Source organism: Chelonia mydas, chromosome 4 (genome assembly GCF_015237465.2).
Source record: "Chelonia mydas isolate rCheMyd1 chromosome 4, rCheMyd1.pri.v2, whole genome shotgun sequence".
Classification (NCBI taxonomy): Eukaryota; Metazoa; Chordata; order Testudines; family Cheloniidae; genus Chelonia; species Chelonia mydas.
Genome location: NC_057852.1, coordinates 113,643,770 through 113,667,736, shown reverse-complemented (window position 1 = coordinate 113,667,736; position 23,967 = coordinate 113,643,770). Strand labels below are relative to the sequence as shown.

Below are 23,967 nucleotides of genomic sequence, written 5' to 3'. Positions count from 1 at the left end.
TTTAGCATAGTTGGTCTCATAGCAGCACTTCAAATACTGCGTTTGTATAAAAAATGTCAAGAGTAAAATTGCTTTGAAATGTGTTTGTAATTTTGCTGCTACAACTTAGAGCATTGGGCATGCTGGAATAATGTGAGCTATAACAATACTCATTTGGATTCTTCAATGGATGCAAAATGCTTTTACAAATAGTTGTCTTTTGGTCTAGTTCAGCAGCATCAGAAATTGTAGTAAAGGAATTCTAAATGGAAATAAGTCGATTTACGTTGCTTAAATATTAAGTTTATGTGCCATCCCTCAGCAGTTTCCCCTGCCCTCTGGATAGATTTAATTATGAACTGAATTTGCAAAAAGTAGAAAGCTAAATCTATGAAAGAAGCAGGTTATTAATCTTATTAAACATAACCTAGTAATTGATGCATGCTTCACCCAAAGGAAAAGTGGCCTCCAACAGAATATGTGTGCTGTAATAAATAGCACACAGCATCTGATCTCCAGCTGCATGTATCTGATTTTAGTTACACCTGCTGATATGGTGGAGGTGCCTCATGTGAGCCATCAGATAACAAAGATAACGTTAGATAACAGACTATGTTTCTAGCAGTTCTCTGTGCATAGAAAGCTCTGATACTATAAATTAATATAAACCAGCCTAGGTTTAAAGGAACAAACAATTGGGTTCCATTTCGGCAGTGAGAGGCCGAAGGGACCTGCTGACCCCTCAACACACGCTTCCTGTGTAAAATTAGTCAGTCAAATTTTCAGTGTTTTTGAAAGAAATAATCTCACTAACTCTTCCTCCAAATCTTTTAAACAGACCTGAGATCACAGAAGATGGGAAGCAGGTGTTGTGATCACAGAAGATGGGCATTGCTATGTTTTTGGTGGGGTAGGGCAGCAGTTGTTTTGCAGAACAGCTCTAAAATGCAAAGACTGGCTTTGTTTGTTCAAATGTTCAGCCTTCAGCGGAGAATTAGCCAGCTGCTGCTCACTCAGGCAGCTGCCATATTACAGGTGCTGCTTCTATTTCTGCAGCTATGGAAACTGCTTTAAGAGAAACGTTCCTTCTATTTCTCCTATGAGTGCACAGAGAATGCACCATTTAATCGGCCTCCCCTCCCCTGCTTGTTGCTCCAGCAGTGCATGAGGAGAAGGAGAAAGAGGTGGAGCTAAACTGCTGCTGAAGGTCCCTACAGGTGCTACAGCAAGTCACTCCCCAGAATTGGCGTCTAGTACTGGGAGGGAACCTGGAGCCATACTGCCCCTCAAGCCCTATGCCACCAACCAGTGGACTCTGCTCCCACATCTGGCCATACAGACAAATTCTGGGAGACCACAAGTAGTGGGGAAGGAGACCCAATACATCTGAAGAGGTTTGGCAACATGGTCCACAAATAAACTGTTGAATTCAATGAAACAAAGCATTTTTATAATATATAAATGAATGGGGGAAAAAAAGAATACCTACCTAGTATGGTGTGAAGTGCCCCCACTCCCCGTCAGGTAAGGCGTTAATACAGAGATGGATTTAGGAGCTGGAGAAATTTGAGGAGAATCAAAAAGTTTAAAATATGAAACATTCACTGCTTTCAGGAAGCCTCTTGAAGTCTGGTTTATATTTATATGTATAAAAATCCAAGAGTAATCATGGGGCTATCAAACTGCATGACAAACTTCACCACTCAATCACGGTGCTTTTTGTTGTTTTCAGTCTCTCACCTAAATTGTCTACCAGTGACCTGATCTTGCAGAGATTAAGCACAAGTAACTTTAGTCACGAGTTGTTTCATTAACGTCAATAGTACCACTCATATGACTAAAGTTACTCACATGCTTATTCTTTCAGGACCAAGCCCTTAGATGGCAAAATTCTTTATGGAAGGGACTTTCTTTTCCTTTTCAAGACCCATACTTCACTGTTATAGCAACCGCCCATGCCAACACCTGTGGTGACTTGCTTTCCATCCAATCAATTATCCTACAATCAGGGACCACAGGACAATCCATTTGCCACCACTGCTGCTTCTGTGAGGAACAGATGGCAGGTAGGGGAGTCACCTTAGAAGACTTTTAATGATGAGCTGGAGAAAGGAAGCCATGGCATGTGAAGGTGTACTCACCAACACTAGGGCTGGAAGGACTGATGGATTGGGAGGCTCATAGTATGGAATTGATGGGATTATTGTTATTGGATGGGTGGGGTAGTTTATCCTCACAATGTCACACATATTGCCAACTGAGATAAGGCAGAAAAAGGTTGAGGAAACCCTTGTTCAAATTTTGGAGGTACACCATTGATTATGGCCCTAGTCTATCATTTTGTGCAAGAACTCTTACTGTGTTTTATTTATGATGGAATGTTGTGTGTTAACATGAGCTGTTTATGCTTCCAACCCACCACACTATTCTAATTGTTCAGAATGAATAAATACAATAAAAAGTATTTCAAACTCCTAACTTCTTTGAACCTAAAATTATGGATGGGCATAAGCTACAAAGCTGAGATCCAAATATAAGCCGCAGTGCTGGAAAGAGTTACTAATCTTTCCAGCTAATCTTTAGGCACATGTGCAATCTTATGCAACTCGATAGGATGACTCACATATGTAAAGTTAAGCATTTATGTAACTGTTTTCAGCATGAGGGCCCCAAGTCAGAAGATTGCCAAAGTTTGGGAGTGTTTATATCAGGATTATAGGACTATATCAAACATAAGAACTTGAGCCCACCCTTTTCTTCTTTATACTCCTCCACCTCTGCTTGAATGCCTAGAACAGGGGTTCTCAAACTTTTTTTGCTGAGATCACCTTTGAAAATATTTCAGGCTGTGATGACCCCCCTCCACCCCCAAAGTGATAACAAAAGACTGTACATACTCATAAGAGCACTAAATAAAGCATGTAATCATTATCTCTGCATCAAAGGTCCTGAAGCCTTTCAAAAACTGTGGAACAAATGTGTGGACTATTAAGAAACACATTTTCTGAAAAGAAAAAAATAGACAACAGGATAGTTTGGGGAGCTGGAAGCCTTTTCCACTGATTGTGGTAATAATCATAACATTGACCAAGGATTGTGGCTTTATATACAACTATATATGAACAAGTATTTGGATATTTAATGGTAGGGCTGATGCTGTGGCTCCAAGGCCTGAGGCAGACTCTTAAATCATCCTCCACATTCAGTTTTGCCTGGTATTTATTCTTCAAGTAGTCAAAGGGGAGAAACCAGGTTTGCATAAGTAAGTGACTGCAAATGGGAGATAGTCTGCTTCCAGGGAAACCCAGAAGTCAGCCAGAGGCTGGAATTGTAATCTCTGCTTCAGAACGGAATCACACGAGTTGTCAATCTATTTCTCTGGAGCTTTCAAAGTGAGATATGAATTCGGAGATAACTGGTAGTCGAATGGGTTTCTTATCCAGTTAAATGTAGTTAGGTCACAATCAGCAAAATATTTCAAAAACTGGGCTCAGCATGTAGAGAGGTGTTCACCTACATGTTCTTTTATATCCCCAATGGTGACATCATTGGAAGAAGAACAGGAGTACTTGTGGCACCTTAGAGACCAACAAATTTATTTGAGCATAAGCTTTCGTGGGCTACAGCTCACTTCATCGGATGCATAGAATGGAACATATAGTAAGAAGATAGATAGATACATACATACATACATACAGAGAACCAGTGTGATATATGCCATCATGTTCCAGCAGTGCCCCTCTGCCATGTACATTGGCCAAATCAGACAGTCTCTACGCAAAAGAATAAATGGACACAAATCTGACATCAGGAATCATAACATTCAAAAACTGGTAGGAGAACACTTCAACCTCTCTGGCCACTCAGTAACAGACTTAAAGGTGGCAATTTTACAATAGAAAAGCTTCAAAAACAGACTCCAATGAGAAACTGCTGAGCTTGAATTAATATGCAAACTAGATACCATTAACTTGGGTTTGAATAGAGACTGGGAGTGGCTGGGTCATTACAGATATTGAATCTATTTTCCCATGTTAAGTATCCTCACACCTTCTTGTCAACTGTCTAAATGGGCCATCTTGATTATCACTATGAAAGTTTTTTTTCTCCTGCTGATAATAGCTCATCTTAATTAATTAGCCTTTTACAGTTGGTATGGCTACTTCCACCTTTTCATGTTCTCTGTATGTATATAGATATAATTTTCTTACTATATGTTCCATTCTATGCATCCGATGAAGTAAGCTGTAGCCCATGAAAGCTTATGCTCAAATAAATTTGTTAGTCTCTAAGGTGTGACAAGTACGCCTGTTCTTTTTGTGGATACAGACTAACACGGCTGCTACTCTGAAACCTATCATTGGAAGAGTTTTCCAGGAGATCGTTCAGCATTGAAAACATTTGAAAATTTTTGTTGTCGACTTCCGAAGAGCCAGCTTTTGTTTAAAGGCATTAATTTTGTCATTGAGTTTGAGAATGTTTGTTTCTTTTCCTTGTAGTGACCCATTAAATTCATCGAAATAATCAAAAGTATCTGCTAGATATGAGAGTACTGCGAACCATTTTATGTCACTTAAATGCTTCTTCAGGGTAGAATCCACTTCAATCATAAATGAACGTACCGCATCTCTCAATTCAAACAGGAGGATTAGAACTCTTCCCTGTGACAGCCAATGAACCTGTGGGTGCAGTAATAAGTGCTGATGCTCCGATCCCATTTTTCTACAGACTTTTAAAAAGTCGGGAATTCAGCAGCTTTGCTTTAATAAAATTAACAGTTGCTACAGCTTGACTCAAAATTGCTTTCAGACAGGGATCCAGGTTCCTGCCAGGAAGAGCCTCCCTGTGAATCATGGGTGGCACGTAGCATAGGCTGGGGAAGGCTGTGCCTCCCCAAATAGCCCCACATGGTTCTGACCATGTTCCACCACAAGGCCCCCTCCTGTTTGCCACTAGTTGCCCCACCCAGGCAGGCTGCCTCCTCTTCCGGGAAGTCTGCTGGGTGGGGCTGGGACTAGGGAGGCCAGCCTGTGGCCGGGACTTGGGCTTTGGACGGGGGGAGGCATAAGCCCAATGCTCCGGGGTGGGGGGTGGGGCCATGCACCACCACCCAGGACTCTAGGGTTGGGGGAGGCACGAGCTGCCCATCCACCCTGTGCTCTGGGGTTGGTGGGGCATGCACTGCCTGCCTGGTGCTCCGGGACTGGAGGCACGCCACGACTGGAGGCGCTCAGGCGGCCCAGGGCTGGGGGAGAGGGTCTGGCAGCTGTGGGGGGGCCTCTGGGCTTCAGCAAGGGAAGGGGGTGCGAGGGATGGGACCTCAGGCAGAAGAAGTGGGCCGAGCTGGGCCGGGCTAGCCTCCCCATGCCCATGGTTCACGCAGTGAATCATGTTGTATGTCCACCGGGCTTCTGGGGCCGCTTCTTTAAGTCCGCTGACAAGCCCACTCTTGTTACCAGACATAGCTTTCACGGCATCAGTGCAGATCACTACACAGCTGTTCTAGTTAATGTGTTCCCCCATTATAGAGGCATCAAGGAGCTTAAATATTTCCTCTCCCTTAGTATATGTTGGCAATGCCTTGCAGAAGAGAAAGTCGTCTTTTACTGTGTTTTCCCCAGATGTACCGAATGTAGACCAGTAACTGTGCTGCCCCTGACACGTAGGTGGATTCATCAAGCTGTAAGGCAAAACACCTGCTCTTTTTAATCCTTCCCTTTTAACCACTTGCTCTCACATGTCATTGGACATATCCTCAATACGGTGATTCATTGTATCATTTGATAGTGGAACAGAACTCAGCTGAATGGCAGCATCTTTGCCAATCTCACACACAGTTTTAGTTGCAAGAGGAATAAGAGATTCAGCGATGGCATGATGTTTCTTTGCCCTGGCGATTAAAAGTCGAATATGCCTCCAGAGTTTTGGCTGATTTATGTATAACAATTTTTTATTGCTCAAGTTCATGAAGTTCTCTTTCAAAAAATTCCACAGACTTCACCGTGTATGTATTGTGTTTTGTTTGTAAATGTCACTGGAGTTTATTTGGTTTTAGATAGTTATTGGCGAAAACTTCACTGCACAAAACACACTGGGGACTTGGATTGTCTTCTGAGCCAAAACTCTGTAATGGATACCTAGAATGGAAATGGTTGTGGGGTATAGACTCTTTAAGTGCCAATTGAATTATATTAATTAGATCAACCTTGAACATATCCCTGTAAATAAGTCTTCTGAGCCAGCGTAAGTAAATGCAAATGCCTAATAAGAACTGCACTATTTGGGCGGGGGGGTGGGTTTTTTTAACTGCATTTACAACTCCTGTTCTCCACCATCTATGTCAGCTTCCACTCCCCTTTTCATGCCACATACAATAAAATTATCCATTGTTTCAACAAAATTATTTTCAGAAGTTACAGCATTGTATATTTTTTATTTTCACTACCTATTGTTTTCCTGCTGTTAGACCGGGGGCCGGCAGTCTTCATACACTACAGAGGTGGTAGGCCACGTTCCATGACAAGAAGGGCTTTACTTCGATGCTGCTGCCTGGCAGCGCTGCCTTCAGGTATGGCTACACTACGCAGCTTTTAGTGACACGGCTGTGCCGCAACAGCTGTGTCACTAAAAGCCAAGCAGTGTCGCTGTTGTTTGTTGGCAGGAGAGCACTCCTGCCGACAAAGCTCTGTTCACACCGGCGCTTTTCATCTGTAAAACTTTTGTTGTTCGTGTGTGTGTTTTTTTAACACCCCGAACGACAAAAGTTTTGCCAATGAAGTGCCAGTGTAGACAAAGCCTTCACAGTTGGGCACCCTGCCAGCCTCTGCCAATCTCCTGATCCCCTTACAGTTGTCTGAGAACCCCCACTTTGAGAAATGCTGGCCTAGAAGATATCAGCCAACCACTGATGGCTTGGTTGTACATAAATCAGGGAAAGCTGACCTTGTTTATCTATGTAATAAAAAATTGTTACATTCAGGAAGTGTCTGGTTGTGCAATTGCTACTTATATATCCATGTGATTGTTTTTATTACTCGTTATCCTCTCCCGGCCTTTCTCTCTTAATGTTTGGTATGCTCATTTTTTGCATCTTGTCTCAAATTAGATTGTAAACATATCTCTTATGGTGTTTGTACTGTGCTCAACACAATGGAATTCTGACCCTGTTTGGGGCCCCTATGTGTTACTACAATACAAATAATAAATAATATTTCTTTAGAGGAAGAGTGCAAAAATTATAAACAAGGATTTAGACAAAATATATATGTATGAAATTCTATTTTCCATCAGTTTCTTCATCTACATACTCCCCTTTAAACATTTTAGTTGTTGTGCATGCACATTTGCATGTTCTCTTCGACAAGCTCATAGGCAATCTTCATTTCCCAGATGCCTCAGAAAATGTAGCCAGAAGAAGATAGTGAACTAGAAATTAAATGCTAAAATAATGAAGTCTAGAATTGAATGTAGACTGCACTAAGTGCTGTTTAAGTTATGGAGATTTTAGGAAATGTGAATAAAATAAGAAAGAGATATGCCATGGCATATGACCCATTTGTTGCTTCTAGACAGTTGTTTCTGTTTTGCCCCTCATTCAGAAGCTGTAAGGAAGTTACAGAAAGATTTGGGACTTAACCTTAACTTAACTGTCTGTCTCAGAACAGCAAATTAATAAAGAAACTAAATATCACTTGGATGGTTTAGACAAACTGGTTCTGTTAATTTGATTCCTCCTTTTCCAAGTCTTGGGGTTCCATATATAAAGGACATTTGTCAAAGCATTTTTTCATATTAGTTTCATTGGAAGCCTCAAGCTAATATATGTATTTCCATTATTTTATATATAATAGACACACTGGTTCACTGTTGGAGAGTTGTTCTCGGATGCACATGTTGATTTCCTTTTAAACAAAGAAAGAAAGACAGTGAAACATTTGCTCAATGAAATGAAAATAAATGACTTATCACACAGCCACAGCATATGAGGAAAAGAGAGGCCTATTTGCTTCAAGACAGATCCATTAAGCAGAACCAAACCAAATGTTGGTGGCTTAATTCTGATTCATAAATATGTTGGTTTCAGAGTAGCAGCCGTGTTAATCTGTATCTGCAAAAAGAAAAGGAGTACTTGTGGCACCTTAGAGACTAACACATTTATTTGAGCATAAGCTTTCATGAGCTACAGCTCACTTCATCGGATGCATGCATATAAATATGTTGCTTTTTCATAAAATCTAAAACACAGCAGTTGAAGGGCATGATCTAATGACCACTGAGGTCCCTGGGGATCTATTGATTTCACTGGACATTGAATCAGGCCCCATAATGCCTTGTGTTTTTCATTCAGAGAGCTAAAATAGGCAACAAAAGAAACTTCCAACATTTCAGAGACCAATTACACAATCTCCTGCTACCCAGAGAAAACCAGTAAGGCCAAGATTAACAGAAAAGAGAAGAAACGTGAAATAATAACACAGCATTTTCCATTTGGGATGAGAATTATGCAAAAAGATTCAGAAAAACAAAGCAATAAAAATTCTCCAACCATACTTGGCAATATAAGAAAAATGATAATGAAATTTGTATTTTTAAACCGAAACAGTTACATAAGATCATCCAACAGCTAATTGGCAGTAGAGCCATGATTGATAAACAAAACCTCTGTAATGGATACCTAGAATGGAAATGGTTGTAGGGCATAGACTCTTTAAGTGCCAATTGAATTATATTAATTAGATCAACTTTGAACATATCCCTGTAAATAAGTTTCAGAAAAGAGGAACCAAAGGTTACACACCCCTAAGGAATACATTTAATAACATATCCATTCTCCTATAAAACCAAACTCATATTTATTTAGACATTTATATGTATAAAGTAATAATATTAAACAAAGGGGAAAATCATAGAGCCAAGTGATCAGATCAAAATTATTTAGTGTAGAAATTGAACATGCCCAAATTTTAGGGTTTTAGGGGAGTATTTTGTGGGAGGGGGAAGGAAAGAGGAGGTCTTTTTAAAGAAAAAAAATGAACCAGCTTTAAACAGGACTGACATTTCCCTGCTGTGGTCTGGAGTTCTGGCAATATCAGTTTATTAACTCCTGTGCTGGTTTGAATTTGTATGAGGCTATGCATATCATTTATGAAATCTTATATTGCTATGAAGCACATTATGCAAAATGTTTTTCGGTTGCCAAGAAAAATAGAAAAAAAAATAGCTTGGTGTCTTTGGGAAATTTTAGTATGTGCCACGCTTTAAAGGATGAATGTAAAGCTAAATCCAAGCAGAATGCTTTGGGTTTGCCCTGAGGCCTAGAAAAAACTTTATTATTTTCTCACTATGCTGGTGTTCTCTGCATCCACTTGGAGATCTTTATGGAATACTGAAGATTACTGAAGAAAGAAAGAAAGAAAGAAAGAAAGAAAGAAAGAAAGAAAGAAAGAAAGAAAGAAAGAAAGAAAGATCACAAACTTCTCCTGCTTGAAAAATACTGACTACTTGCATTTTTATGGTCATCCGAGTCAGTGAAAACTTTGATTCCTTCTCACTGGATGGTAATGGAGAAGGTGGAGAGGAATGTATCCAGTGGAATAAAATGCTACATTATTGCTCTCATAGAAAGATGAACAGGATGAACAAGGGAGAGCTGCTAGGTGTGCTCACCAAGCTGGACAATCAGGAAAAGACATTTCAAAGATATGCTGTGTTTTAAAGCAGGGGTTGGTGGCTTTTGGTCACTGTGACCCCTGGGCAATGGGGGTTCACAATTGTGACCAGACTCGTCAGTGTCAAACATTGTGGGATAGCTGCTGGAGGACTGTTGGGGTCAACATAGGTCAGGAGGTGTCTACACTGCGTCAACCATAGTAGGTCAACCATTCAGGGAGGTGGTGTTACTGAATCACCGTAATGAGGCGCTTACATTGGTGGGAAACAAATATGAGTGTAGACACATGCAGAACTAGGTCGACACAAAGCTATTTATGTCAACCTAACTATGTAGAGGAGACTAGCCTTATAAATCTTCTTTCTAAAGTTGCTGAAGACATCACTCAGGCAACATTTCCTTTCCAATTCAAGATAAGGCTCTGTGGGTCTCTGAGAAGGAAAAGATAAGGGAACATGAACTGGGAGAAGTGAGAGTGAAAGAATAAAGGCTAAATTGTGCCACATACAAAGAGTTTAGCTGAAGACTAAGGGAAAGGAGTGATTCTGCCTAGATGTATTGCGCCTATTTGAGACATAATACTTCCAGAGGCATTAAGGTGGAAGCGTGATGTATAGCGGAATTAGCTACACCTTTAAAAACACGTAACCAGTAGGGCTGGCTGGAAAATGAGACCTGAGGTTTTGACATTTATTTCTGTTCAAGCAGAATCTTATGAAATTATTTAAAAAACAAAACAAAAATAAACAACAAAACCCATGAGAGCGAGAGGCCTGCCCCAGAATATTCAATAGCCTGGTGATGGTTGGGAAACCCAGGTGGGATGTGGGATACCCAGGTTCAAGTCTCTTCTCTGAATCAGGCAAAGCAGGGATTTGAACCTGATGTAGAACACCACAAATGATGTCACACATCATGTCAAGTTCAAATTCCTGCTCTGCCTGATTCAGAGCAGAGACTTGAACCTGACGTGGTCATCTGTGGTGTTCTCCACAGACAACAAAGGTGTGCCCTGTAACAAATCTGACAACTTGATTCTTAACGGCCATATTCAAAGGTGGTAAAAGTCTATGATGTAGACAAGCCTCTGCTGGCTGGTTATTTATGCAATATGTGGTTTTAAATATTCATGCTTGAGGTAATTAGAAGGCAATGAGCTTGATTTTTCACTGGCTGGCCGTGTGTGCCATCAATTGCTTCTGTGAAAAGCAAATGTTTTCTTCTTTGTTAGTATTTAAAACCCACTTTGCAAAGAGGCAAGTGACCGTACAAAGTGCAAGGCAGAGTAAAATCAGCACCATTGTCTCCAAAAGCAGTGACTTTGGCAGCTTTGTGATAATTCCTCCATGTAATTCTGACATAAACTGGAAGTTAGCCAGGTCAAATTAATCCATGGTATAACTCCATTGTATGAAAATTTGGCCTAATATATCACCGCAGTCTTATGTATATTAACTACTGATTTTCCTACCCATTTTAGAGAACACAAACATATTCTGGGGAAAAATAAATGAAAGCCCATCAGAAAACTTCCTAAGTGCATCAAACACTTGTACCCCCTATACGCAAAAGTACCAAAAACTGATCTGCTAATTTTCTGTCACAAAGGGTGTAAAATTACCACAAAGTACTGTATATCTACACTCACCAGGTGAAAGAGGAAAACTAATCTATCTTTGTAACTATGTTAACATACACTGGCAGTGCCTGTGATTATGCAACATGAGGCAGTAATTAATTCCTAGTGTCACCTACATAGAGAAGAGGTAAGTCGATTTACTTACCAATTCTGTGCTACAGAACACCTCTATTGGACTTTGCACAGACCATGGATTCATATTCTTGAGACAGACTACAGTTGGATTTTCTATAGGACTCCTTTAAATACTAAAAGTGGAAATTATAATAGAATTCATCATTCTTTCTTTTTATTCTTAGGAATCCAGTACCAGTCTTTACCATAAGACAGTTTTACACACACACACACACACACCCCCCAGTTACAAGACAAACATTACTAACTAGAGATCTGTTATTTATAAGGCCCTACTTGAATCATGGGATGATTGCCAAATATCTGTGGCTGAGTTGGAAAATCATGGAAAAGTAATAACAGACCGATATCAATATCTGTAATTTGGAAAAGCTGTCTGCCTGGGGCTGACAGTGGGTGACCCAGCCTACCCAGAAATCGGGTTCTACTGTACTAATGGAGAAAAAAGTGTGTCTTGAAAACCTCAAAATATATTCAAAGTTGTGGACTGTGCAAAGTAAGCTAATTAAGATCAAAATTGCATTGGAAGCTTAATATTGCAGGATCTGCAATTTCCGCAATATCGCAAATAAAGTAGAGTGTAGCTATTTTCCTTTAAAATTAAGATTCAAAATGATGGTGACAAACTCGAGTACTCCCTCCTCTGCAAGCTATGAAGAAGAAGACTAAAGGAGGACTTTTGAGGAGTACCGAAATGAAAGGCTCTTAAAGATGACTGAAGATCGCAGAAACCTCAAAAAATGCAAATGAGAATTGATGTTGTACAGGTCAACAGTAACGGTGCTGAAGAACAAGGACAGAAAAATAGTAATTGACAGAACGGGGATGGAAGCAGTCTGCAAAGATTTCTACACTGAAGTGTTCACGTCTCAAATAAATGTCCCACTACCAACACTTCAACAGACCAATGAGCGCGTACTCCCAGTCCTCATCTGCAAAGTTCAACATGCAGTTTATCAAATGCAGGAATGAAAAGCTCCAGGAAAAGACGGACTCACAACCAAAATGATAAGAGCTGGAGGCCATGACCTCTTGGAAACTCTTGCTCAGAGGCTAAGCCATTACTTGAAAATGCAGAAGATACCATATAGCTGGAAGGAATCCAACACCTTTTTGCTGTACAAGAAGGGTGATTGTGAAGATCCAGTATGCCTGCTCTCACATGTCTACAAGCTTTTCACCAAAATAATAACAAACTGACTCTCACAGAGTCTGGACAAGCAGCAGGCAAGAGAGTAGGCAGGTTTGCAAAGGAATTTCAACACAATCGACCATATCTTCACTATAAACCAGCTACTGGAGTGCTCAAGGGAGTACAAATTCCCTTTATGCATTTCCTTCGTCGACCATGAAAAAGCTTTTGACAGCGTAGAGATCAATGCAGTGCTGAAAGCTCTTGTAGAGCAGGGCATCAACAAAAACTACATCAAACTACTAAAGGAAGCAAATTCTGACTGCACTCCTGATATAACTCTGATCAACACTCCCCTTCAAATCCCAGTCAAAAAAGGTGTGAAGCAAGGAGACATAGTTTCACAGAAACTCTTCACAGCCTGCCTCAAAATGGTAATGAGGTGGATGAACTGATAGGGTGAAATTAGCATCAACAGAGAGCAGTTAAATCACCTCAGATTCGCGGACAATATCATGTTGATTGCCAAAACCACTACCAAACTACAAATACTACTGCAAGAACTCAACACAAAGAGCAGCCAAGTCAGACTTAAAATGAACAGCTCTAAAAAGAAACTTATGCAGTCTGATGCCTTGCCAAAAGCCCAAATAATAGTCAAGGGAGAACAAATAGAAGAAGTTGAGCAATACGTTTATTTGGGCCAAGAAATTAACATGTGCCATGATCAGGAAGGCAAACTCTCGTGAAGAAAGAAAGCTGGTTGGTGTACATTCAGTTCTATCAAGGACGTCCTCCAAGGAAAAATGGACAAGGCAACACTTGCCAACCTCTTCAACTCAACAGTACTGCCAGCAATATTGTACTGCAGCGAAACATGAACGCTGACAAAGATAGAAGAACAACAACTGTCTGTCATGGAGAGAGAGATAGAAAGAAGAATTTGGGGGATTTCAATCCATGACCAAGTCCCCAATGAAGTGATCAGACAGTAGAGTGGAATGCAGGACGTCATTGTTGAAATCAGTACAGTAAAATGCGATGGGCTGGGCATATAGTTAGGCTCACTGACAATCGATGGACTGCAGCTGTTGCCGAGTGGTACCCATGGAAACTGAAATGACCACTCGGCTCATCTCCAAAGAGATGGGAAGATTTTATTGTGAAAAGGCATGGCCACACATGGAGAAGGAAGGCCAGGATAAGAGAAGAATGGAAGACGTGTTGTGATCAATGCAATCTATATGAGGGCTGAAGGACCGATCGATCAAGGTTTCAAGATGAAAACGAAGATTATAACACAGGGCCTAAACCCTAAAATATATATATTGAAACCTCACAAAATAAGTACAGGGATTGGGACTTTTGACAATCAGAGATCTTCTGCTTTCACCCAGGGTCACCTTGAATGTTATATTGATAACCAGATAAAACATTTACTTGTACCACATGAGCAATTGTTTCAACATCCACAATACTGACCACATACAGAACTTCAAACAAGTAAAACTGACAATCACTGTACTGCTGAGCTCACGTGTTTTTTGATTTTTTTGGTTCAACAGTGTAATACAACTCACAAAGACAACTGGCCTCCAGTCTATGATTTCTCCTTTATGCTGTTTTCCAAGGCTCAATCCCACTGACTTCTGTAAAATTTCAGATGACTGTATTGAGATCCAACCTACAGCTTCAGCCTGGATTACCCCTGGCAGCTCTATCTGCTCCCTGCAGGGCTGGCTGGATCTAACTGGTGCTCAACATGGCTGCCAGTCTGATAGAACTCAACACTGATTGGTCAGGCACTTCCAGCTTTTAACTAAGGGCATAAAAGTATGTACATGTGGGAAGCTACTGAGCACAGAATCATAGGACTGGAAGGGACCTTGAGAGGTCATCTAGTCCAGTCCCCTGCACTCATGGCAGGACTACATATTATCTAGACCATTCCTGACAGGTGTTTGTCTAACCTGCTCTTAACATCTCCAATACTGGGGATTCCACAACCTCCCTAGGCAATATATTCCAGTGCTTAACCAGTCTGACAGTTAGGAAGTTTTTCCTAATGTCCAACCTAAACCTCCCTTGCTGCCCATTGCTTCTTGTCCTATCCTCAGAGGTTAAGAAAAACAATGTTTCGCCCTCTTCCTTTTCTTTTCTTGAAAATTGTACCATGTCCCCTCTTAGTCTTCTCTTTTCCAGACTAAACAAACCCATTTTTTTCAAGCTTCCCTCATAGGTCATGTTTTCTCCAATTTGTCCACATCTTTCCTGAAATATGGCGCCCAGATCTGGACGCAGTACTCCAGTTGAGGCCTAATCAGTGCAGAGTAGAGTGGAAGAATTTCTTCTCGTGTCTTGCTTACAACACTCCTGCTAATATATGGTGAACAAACCTCCTGCAGGCCAAACTACTAGTGTACAATCACTCAAGCCTCTACACTGTCGCCTTGTCTAGGAATGTTTCCATATCAACCCAGGGCAAGTAGAAACAGGAGCTGTAATTACAGCAATAAAGTTTTTGACTGAATACCAGAAAATAAAGAAAAGGAGTTTAGACTAGGTGTGAATAAGAAACATTGAGGGTGGGAGAGAAAACATCCCACTGATTACAAATAGTGTGAATGGTCATTTTTCTTCCTTACATGGACACTGAAGAAAGATAAATCAACATTAAATAAGGCCAACTATGTAATTTGATATCTTATTGAAGTGAGTGGAAATTACCATTTTTATACATTTATCATGCAAATAAAATCACATTATTTGAAATAAAATAGTATTTGGGGATCAACCAGTGGCAGCACTCCTCTCCTAGAGCTCCCCCGAGACGTCATTTTGTTTATTCACCTTCATGATATTCTATAAAAGAAGACCTAAATCACACCTTTAAGGAACAGCCCTGTGTTTGGAGAGGCCATACTGCCCAAAGGTTTACGTGTGTTGGTAAGCACGCACCATTGTCCTTCAGGATGGTGCAACCAGCGAGACCTGGCAGGGCCAAATCCAGAATAGGTGTAAGTGGATGGAATTCGTATAAGTTTCTGGGCCATGTTTAGCTGTGATGCAAATGGTGATGGTAAGTTCCATTGGTGGGGAAGAGGCACATTCTGATCTCAGATTCCACTGGTATAAATCCACCATTGATATCAATGGGACACATTCTGAATTCATTTATATTAATATAAATCCAGCATAACCTCACTGAAGATTTCAATATTTTTAATGCAATGTTATCAAAGTGGGATTTATAATTCCCATTGAAATGCCAACTCACAAGGAAATGAGGTGGGGGACTCATTTGGCCAAAATAGCTCTTGTTAGCTATCAGAGGAGGACATGTCTTCTCCCTTGACAGGGAAGACTGGTTAGGAAAATGGAACATAATAAACAATTATTACCAGGTCAAAAAATGAATCAGCTATTTGTAGGTAATGTAACTACTGTTTGAAGTCATCATTACAGTTAAGATGACTTTGGAGAAAGAGGTCTGCCCTGTCAATGATTAATTATGCATTTTAAAGAACACAGAGATGACCCAGGATTTGAACCAAATGATTAAATCATGTCTCTCTTGCACAGAAGGGAAACTGAAAACAAGACTTAGAGTTTCATCTACACCATGTCCTCCAATAAGGGAGATGGGTCCCTTCTGATCTGTTTTCAGTTAGTCAGAGAGGAATCTGGGAGCAACTAAAAGGTTGTCACTGCTCTCCTGCACTTGACAAGAATAGTACTAATATACCCTGGGAAATTGTTATCGTGCCCAGTGGTTTTAGGAATAATGGACAAACCGTTCGAAGTTGGCTCCCCAAGCTTAGGGATCTAAATCCATACCTACCTACCTAAACAAATGCAGACTGATTGTTAAAAGAGAGGAGCATCTGTGGCACTCCACTAAGGTCAAGTGGGAGCTACAGGTGCTAGCATTTCTGAAAAATCAGCCACTTTTATTTAGAGGCTTACCTATGCATTTAGGTGCCTCATTTAGGCCTGTAAGTCTGTACATTTTGGCCACTGTAACTATTGAGTATGTATCATCCCCAATGCATCAAGGCAGTATCCAGTGAAGACACCATGTAGCACAATGAAGTTTACACCTGAGTGCATGGGTATAATATTTACCCAAATAAATAAATAATCAGAATGGATGTTATTTTTCACATATTGGCAGACTCTAGTAGGACATTTCATGGTGGGTCTGTTTTCTGGAGACATGACTTTCCAAGCTGGAGAGGATTCCTTTCCTGGCTGCTGTTAGAAAGTTCATAGCTGCTGAAGCATCAAATTGTCCATTCAAGAGGCATCATCGAGAAGAGCAAATTTAAGAGTAATTTCAAGGGTGTGAGGGATCCTGCGCCTCGAACCTGGGTCCCAGGCCACAACTGCCACCCAGCAGCTCACGTGAATAACCAGAAAAAGATCCAGTGAAGGATTAGCTTGTGGAAAGCCCTGCCCTCAAAGCTCCCGATTGGGGGAACATCCAGCCCGCGAGCTGGCTGAATGACTGTATATAAACCAGGAAGTAAGAACAGGAAGTTGTCTGAGCAACTGGAGGAATCCTGGCTGGCTGCTACTGTAGACTCCCTCCTGCTTACCTGACTCCTGAACCCTGCTTCCTTGTCTGCTCCTGGTTCCTGTTCTCCTATCTCAGATTCTCATCTGCTCCCAGTTCCCACTATCCTGCCCTACTTCAAGTTCCTGCTCCTGTGCCTTATCTCTGACGCTGTCTCTGGCTCCGACCTCTGGCTTGGCACCCGCCACTACCTCCGACTCTGACCACTAGGCCTGACCACCCACACCCTGGTCATTGCAAAGGGCTGGTTATAATACACACTTGATCCTGCTTTCTTGCTTTAAATTAATAAATGTATTAACCTGTTTCAAACTACTATGGTGCTCCTAAAAATGCCTAATATAAAGTACAGATAATAAACAAAATGGGCCAGATCCTCAGCTGGTGTAAATTAGCAAAGCTCCATTGGCTCAAATAGATCCAAGCCATGCTGATTTACACCAACTGAGGATGTAGCCCAAGATATTTTGCTTGTTCATACTGTTGTGGCTGCACAGACTATTTCACCCCTAGATGTATGTTTTAAAATGAATCCTCCATGCTGCCAGTATCAGTTCCATATCAGCTGAAACTAATGAGAATCTCACTCCACCATTACAATGTTTATAGTCCTGATGTACCTCATCATCACGAATACTTCCGTAGTGACTGAAATTGAACCTTACAATTTAATTGAGTTTTGTTAATGGGTCCATTAAAATAAAAATCATATAAATTGACAGCATCTTCTAGTGGGAGTCTTGCAACTGTCATATTTTTGTGGCTCTAAAAGAAAAATCTTCTATGTAGGAAGTGAGAAGAGCAATGTAAATATGTCACAGTGCATTAAGGCAAATAGATTTATTCTACTTTCCAAATCACATAAATCATTCTTGAAGTGTAAATGTCTGTATAAAAAAAGATCATCCCTGAATAAGACACAATTTTTAACAGTGTGTGTAATTTACCATTTGAACAACCTAGGGATGTGGTGGATTCTCTGCAACTTGAAATCTTTAAATCAAGAGTGGATATCTTTCTAAAACATATGCTCTAATTCAACCAGAAGTTATGGGGTTAATGCAGGAAGCACTTGGTGAAATTTTATGGCCTGTGTTATGTAGGACGTCAGACCTGATAATCATAGGGTCCTTCTGGCTTTAAAATCTATGAATATATAAGAAGTCTCTTTAGACCAAAACTCACTTGAAATGCCTCATTGTACTACACAATGCAGAAACCACAGGGTTGATCAATGTTATGGCAAATCAACTGATGGAATTAATCCATTAAAACATTCAGCACGAGCCAAGCAAAAATCTGTGAGAAGGACACACATTCAAGCGTGATAGAGTCCTCACATGGGCTCGTAAGTCTGCAAGTGTTCCATTAGTGATACATAAAACTGACCCAACTTCTCTCCCATTGAGAGAGGTTATTACATCTTCCTGCAATAGTTAAGCATTGCCACCTAGTGGACAGTGTAAGAGCAGCTACTGCTGGAAAAACCTTTGGTGGGAAACAGATTTCCTTTTACAGTAGATCTGGGGGCGGGTAGAGGAGACTCTTGTAATAACATTAAAGAAATTGATAGAGTGAGAAACACAAAATGTCAACATATAAAAACAGAGGTAAATTTGCATCCGTAACTACAGTAACTCATGTCTTTGTTTAAGATATGGCCCCTTTATGTGGCAGCAGAATTGTCCTATTTGAGGCACAAAGTAGGAAACAGTTGAAAGCAGTGGGACCTTTTGCTTAACTGTAAAAGGGACTTAGGGTTGGAAAGTCAATGCTATTGTCAAGAGGCTCAGTGCTGTAAAAGTGATGATGAAAAACAATTCACAAAGTGAATCCAAGTTAAATAGAAGCTTTGGATAATTTGCCTCTCTAAATTGTCTAAAGGCTCTAATGTGGCTTTAAGAAAAGATACAGGAGCTCTACTGAGCACAGTAAGTCAATGGTTTCCATAGTGAAGTGGGTTCTTCTAGTTGAAGGATATATCTACACTGCAATACAAAAAAAAAAAACCACAGCACCAAATCTCAGCGTCTGGGTCACCTGACTTAGGTTCAGGGGGCTTAGGCTGTGGGACTAATAGTAGCAGTATAGACATTTGGCTAGGGGCTGGTGCCAACGCTCTGAGAATCACCCCCAACACGGGGTCTCAGAGCCCAGACTCTAGCCTGAGCTAGAATATCTCTGCTGCAGTTTTATAACCTCGCAGCCTGAGCCCCACAAGCCTGGGTCAACTAACTGGGGCTAGCTGTGATGGTGCTGTGGGTCTTTTATTGCAGGGTAGACGGACTGCTGAACACCTGTCAACCACACAATCCAGTTTTATTAGACACAAGATTTTTTAGTTGCTTCAGGTAAATACATCTATGCATCAAAACTTCATCGTTGCATGATATTATTTGCTAGGAAAATCCACTTTTGTGGAATATTTCAGTGTTCAGTTTTAACATTTACATTTTTGTTATTTAATTTCAAAACAAGGATGCTAAACCGATAAACTCAGATACCATGGTGATGGGCAAGGGATAAGAACCAGCATAAAATGTTTGATGAAGAAAATAGCATGGTTTAACAGCAAGCAATTTGTGAGTCTGAGTGTGATCTTTATTCTATATCTGTGTAACTTCCTTGACTTCAGTGAGAGTTTCACCACATTTACCCAGGTAGACGTTAAAGAAGAATCTGACTCTATGTTATTTGCCAAATTCAATTTGGCAGTATTTTTTCCCCATTGCATTTCACCTGGACTAGAGTATACATGACCAGACAGAAATTTTGGCTTGGAAATAGAGACTTTTTGTACCAATGGAGGAATAAAGGGAGTTTGTGTCTTGGGCCCTTCTCTATTCTCTGTTAAACCTTATGGGGAAAGGGAGGTGTTTTATTCAGCAGCTTGTCATTCACTTGCTCAGAAGCAATTTCATCTCCCTGATTCTGTGAAATGATATGTAATGTGCTTACTCTCTTCCCTTAACACATGACTGACTGGTTTATAATGTTTCTTAGTGGTAGATGTGGCCTTATGCTTGATTTCTGCCTAATACACAGCTGATGGATCTTGAAGCTGCTGAGGTGTAAGCAGGTTTTTTCTCTGGCTAGTAATTGTGCTGCCCCATACTGAGCTAAGGACCATTTGTATACACGTTGTGGAAAGTAATTTATTCCCACATTTCAACAGACTTAATTTGGGCTTCACTGTTCTTCACATATCTGCATCCAGTTGACAAACATAGTCAAACTGAACTCACAGGAAATAAAACAAAATATTTTATTACTAATCCAGACTCCTCATCTATCATGGTACAGAATTCATTTCAAAATCTGATTCTCACACAGTACATATTTTCTTTTTTTGTACCACCCATTTCTCCTTAAGGGGTCACTATCAATTGAAAAAGAAAATCACACTTTTGATTAAAAGTGTTACTGTATTTACAATTAAGACTTACGATTACCATGAGTGAAAGATTAAAGGAAAATTATGCTTCTCTATTTCAGTTTGTTTACTTTGCGATTTTGACAGTTCTTTGTGAGTAGTTCTTCTAGCTGTTTCACCGTATAGTCCGTTTCCCCTGGTGTTTACATGGGTCCTTCACAACACAAAGGAAAGAGAACATTTTTAAAAGTAGTAAAATGTGATTGTAAAACCACAGAAATGGGTCCAGATGTAATATCTGAGTCTGCTTTTAACTATTTTATTTTTAAATTCACTAGATCTCAAGTTGATGCTATCCCTTTTAAGACTAAAGAAAAATCATCAATTTAAAATTGGATCAAAATGTAACATTTTGTAAAAACATTTTTTTATAAAACAGAACAGAAACATATTTCCACACTTTAGATTCCAATAAAAATTGTTTTAAACAAATATTTCACTGCATTGTCTGAAAACCAAAATTGCCTATGAAAATCTAAAAGTGAAACTGAGTCCAACATGAGAGAAATGAAAATACAAACAAAATGGCCAGAACATTGCACTATTAAAATTCTTTTATCTGTAACAATCGGACAAGCTATTTGTAACAAATACTTTCACAATAAATAATATTTAATTTGCTAGTTGCCCTTTAAGTTACATAGTTCTGATATGAATTATAACTTGTGTATAAGAAAATAGACTTAGATCCTTTCTAAAGACACAATAAGCAATAGAATATGTATTAAAAGCAATAGAATATATATTAAAAATAACTGAAGAATAATAATTTAAAGGAAGGAAAGTCCATAAGAGATGGAAGGTGCTGTAGAAGTGAAAAGTATCAGTATTATTATATAAGTATAAAAGGATCTATTGAAAATAGCACCCAATTAATGTAGCCATAATCCAATCAAACATTTTCAAGACTGGAATGAAACACAGAGACTCCGTCTGCAGATACAGCTGGGTTCAATGGTATTCGTCCACCTTATTCAACTTATGTGTAAAAGCAGTAGGAAATGGCATGACTTTCAATGCTTGCAGAACACAGATAACATCCAACTCCTTCATGCTAAACACATGCTAAAATCATCTCCCACCTCTCCTGGTGCCTAACATAAACAATCCCCTAGATGAAAAGCAGCTGGCTGGAATTAAATCCTCACAATACAGAGAGAAGAGGAAAATTTTGGAGAAACTATATATCTCATCCCAGGGACTTGGGGCCCCAAATGATAAGGTTGTTTTCATAGAATCATAGAATATTAGGATTGGAAGAGACCTCAGGAAGCCATCCAGTCCAATCCCCTACTCAAAGCAAGACCAACACTAACTAAATCTTCCCAGCCAAGGCTTTGTCAAGCCTGGCCTTAAAAACCTCTAAGAATGGAGATTCCACCACCTCCCTAGATAACCCATTCCAGTGCTTCAACACCCATCTTGTGAAATAGTGTTTCCTAATATCCAACCTAGACCTCCCACACTGCAACTTGAGACCATTGCACCTCATTCTGTCATCTGCCAGCACTGAGAACAGCCTAGCTCCATCCTCTTTGGAACCTCCCTTCAGTTAACTGAAGGCTGCTATCAAATCCCCCCTCATGCTTCTTTTCTGCAGACTAAATAACCCCAGTTCCCTCAGCCTCTCCTCGTAAGTCATGTGCCCCAGCCCCCTAATCATTTTCATTTCCCTCCACTGGACTCTCTCCAGTTTGTCCACATCCCTTCTGTAGTGGGGGGAACAAAACTGGATGCAATACTCCAGGTGTGGCCTCACCAGTGCCGAATAGAGGGAAATAATCACTTCCCTCGATCTGCTGGCAATGCTCCTAGTAATACAGCCCAATGCGCCATTGGCCTTCTTGGCAACAAGGGCACACCAACTTCTCATCCACTGTAATCCCCAGGTCCTTTTCTGCAGAACTGCTGCTTAGCCAGTCAGTCCCCAGCCGGTAGTGGTGCATGGGATTCTTCTTTCCTAAGTACAGAACTCTGCACTTGTCCTTGTTGAAACTCATCAGATTTCTTTTGGCCCAATCCTCCAATTTGTCTAGCTCATTCTGGACCCTATCCCTACCCTCCATCGTATCTAACTCTCCCTTCATTTTAGTGTCATCTGCGAACTTGCTGAGGGTGCAATTAATCTCATCATCCAGATCATTAATAAAGATGTTGAACAAAACTGGCCGCAAAAGAGCAGAAGCCACCCTCTCCACCCAGCACACAGAATGGCCAGCATAGGGCTTGAACCCATGATCTTGGTGTTCTTAGCACCACACTCTAACCAGCTGAGCTAGCTGGCCAACATTTTCAGTTTAAGGGTCCTTCTGGAATGCTTACTCCTCCTGGATACACCAATGGACTCATTAGACAGATATGGATTCTACAACCTTTTCAGTGGCCAAAAGACTGCTCTCCTCTTCCTGTCAATTAATAACTTGATCCTGTCCAGATACTGCAGCTCTCTACCTTGAGATGACAGAAAACACTATGAGAAAGCACCATGGTTCACCATGTGGCAGTTCATCTTCTGAGCAACACAGAACAACAAGTACAACTCAGCCCAGTGCTTTGCATGGCTTCCAGTTCACTATCAGAATTTTTTTTTTCAGAATAATAATGGGACCTCTGTGATTACTCATCTTCAGAGAGAAAGGGGCCAGAGAAACTCAAGTGAAAGAGAAGGCTCCTCGTTTCTGGGATTTGACAGGATCATCTTATGAGCCAGTACAAAAGAATTCTAGGGCCCACTGGATGACATCAAGTGCAGTAAGACCAGTCCTGTCCTCATCTGTCTGTCTGTCCATCCATCATGTTGTATCTGAGTGCTATCAAAATCACATAAGCAGGCAAGTAGTTAAGGCACGTTACAATAAAATGTAATTCCATTGCAGCATCTTACTATTAGATGAAGCTGCCAGATCCCACAAACCAGGGGACTTCTTCCATTTGAGTTTCCGTGTCCCCCTCCCATCTGGAGTTAACCAGAAACATTCCATAACTGTTCTGATATTCACTTATATGTGCTACCCCCAGCGAGAGCCTATGGGGTGACTTTAACACATAAAAGCCATGAGATTCAGAACTGAGGCAAAACCTTGATGCTGGCTTACTATTTTATGCCCAGATATTTTATGGAGCCCTGCAGTGTGGCAGTATTACATTTTTTACACATTAAATGGTCTAGACACTATAATGTGTGCTAAGGATGGTGTTTTTCCTTTAAAGTGAATTTATTGTGTTTTGAGTGGTTTCAATCAGACCAATAACTTTGTTTTCACATGTATTTTTCCCATTTAATATCTCGCAGCATTATTATAATCTCAAATCATGAATTTCATCATGGTGCAATAAATCAAGGTAATGAAGCATGCTTCATAAATTTCATCACTATTATAATAAAGGTCATAGGCTGATAGGA

The 23,967-nt window shown here is 40.4% G+C and overlaps 1 non-coding gene across 1 annotated transcript; it reads right to left on the bottom strand.

The window, feature by feature from the left end:
* Positions 1–22,775: 22,775 nt before the first annotated feature.
* Positions 22,776–22,849, bottom strand: TRNAL-AAG. Its single transcript has one exon. It is a non-coding gene; the product is annotated as a tRNA-Leu (tRNA).
* Positions 22,850–23,967: the final 1,118 nt, after the last annotated feature.